This window comes from Mus caroli, chromosome 7 (genome assembly GCF_900094665.2).
Source record: "Mus caroli chromosome 7, CAROLI_EIJ_v1.1, whole genome shotgun sequence".
Lineage (NCBI taxonomy): Eukaryota > Metazoa > Chordata > Mammalia > Rodentia > Muridae > Mus > Mus caroli.
In genome coordinates this window covers 110377411-110379327 of record NC_034576.1, presented here as the reverse complement: position 1 = coordinate 110379327, position 1917 = coordinate 110377411, and the positions used below count along the sequence as shown (strand labels likewise).

Here is a 1917-nt window from a genome sequence, read left to right as displayed (position 1 = left end):
TCCCTTTTGTGGCAGGATGGCAAGGAGGCATCTCGATCCCAAAACTTCAGTAAGTCATCTGACTCATGAATACTAAAATTTGGAAAAAGCCAAACCAAGACACAATAATCTCTATTATTTAGAAAATCTTGTATAATAATGTAGCCTGTAAGGCCCGTGGAACATGCCAAAAAGGTGTCATTTGGGGTAAGAAGATAAGAAAACCCATTTTTATTTACTCTAAACGTGTTATTGCAAATCTCTAGCAAGGGCCATGGTGGAAGCATGCCTGGGCCCAATATACAACTTCCTATCCCAGAGAGTTCTGTCAAGGTAAGCTGAACTGACTCGAAGGGAAGCTGCCTAGCATCTGAAAGCAGGGTAAAATTTCTGGCAACGAACTGCGCATAGGACTCTTGGGGCCCTTGTATATTCTTGGTTAGAGGCATAGTCAGCATCCCTGCAGCAGGGACAGCTGGGCGAGGACACCAGGGGAGAACCCTAATTGTTTTATGTCTGCAGCAAAATTGCCTTTACTGCAGATTTTATCAGCAGTCCAGAAGGCTGTCTTACTAGTAGGATTCTTTCTATTATTTGAAGCCAAATTTTCTCCTCTGTCCACAAACTTTGACTTCCAAGTTAAATATTGGCCTCTAGTGAGGACAGACTGAACAACTTTATTCCATTCATTGGGTATCAAGTAGCCTTCTCCTGCTAAACCTTCTAATATATAGATCCTGTGAACGGGGCATTAACCCCATAATTTCAAGGTTCATAAGTTCAAGGCCAGCTGGGACAGAAAGAGTCCAGGCCCAGGTGTGGTAGAAATGTTAATTTCAGGGCAGGGTCCCACCCAGCTATTTTGCATCTGTATTTAACAGAGGCAGGCAGGTCTCTGAATTCTTTTGCAATATTAAAAGTAAATGCAGCCTTCCTGTCTCCTAAGAAGCAAAGATGCTGATTCATAGGATAATCACAAGGCAAAGTGAAATACATAATTGAATTGATTGTAAATAAAAACATTAGGCAAAATACCCAAAAAAGGGGAGAGAGAACCAGTAGAGACCATATTCAGTGGATAGGCAAGGACCCCAGTTGAGAGATGGAGCCACATACCCACCTCAAAAATATTAATCTAAAACTTCTCCTGTTTAAAGGAAGTGACAGAGAGAGGAGCAGAAACTGAAGTAAAGGCCATGCAGAGAATGTTCCACCAAGGGAATCCATCCCATCTGCAGACACCAAATCTGACACTATTACTGATGCCAAGAAGTGCTTACTGACAGGAGCCTGGTATAGCTGTCCTCTGGGGGACTCTGCCAGAGCCTGACCAATTGAGAAGTAATGCATGTAGCTAAACATTGGACTGAGTGCAGGGACCCCAGTGGAGAAGTTAGGCAGTGACTGAAGGAGTTGAAGTGGTTTACAACCACATAAGAACAACTACAATATTAACCACTCCCCTCTCCTACAGCTCCCTAAACTACCAAACAAAGAGTACACAGCAGGGCACCCCAGTGGCTCCAGATGCATATATAGCAGAGGATTGCTTTATCTGGCATCAATGGGAGGGGAGCCCCTGTTGAGGCTAGATGACCCAGTCTATGTGAATGCTAGAGCCCTGAGTCAGAAATGGATGGGTGGGTGGGAGAGCACCTTCTTAGGCAGGGAGAGGGGGAGGGAATAGGGCATTTGTGGAGGGGAAACTGGGAAGGGGGATAACATTTGACATGTAAATAAAATAAATAAAATAACAAATGTGAAACGAACAAAACAAAAAAAAATGGCTTTTGGTCTCCATGAGATGATCTAGCAGTAATCAATTGTAGTTTTTAAAAATTTTCTCTAACAAGAGCTGAGCTGTCTTGAGATCTCTGGAGAACAAAAACAGCTCTTTTAGGATTTTTCTGGCTTTCTGATTTTGATCAGAAAACCGAA

At 42.9% G+C, this 1917-nt stretch overlaps 1 pseudogene; it reads left to right on the top strand.

Moving 5' to 3' along the window:
* Window positions 1–1861: 1861 nt before the first annotated feature.
* LOC115031590 lies at window positions 1862–1917 on the top strand (annotated as a pseudogene).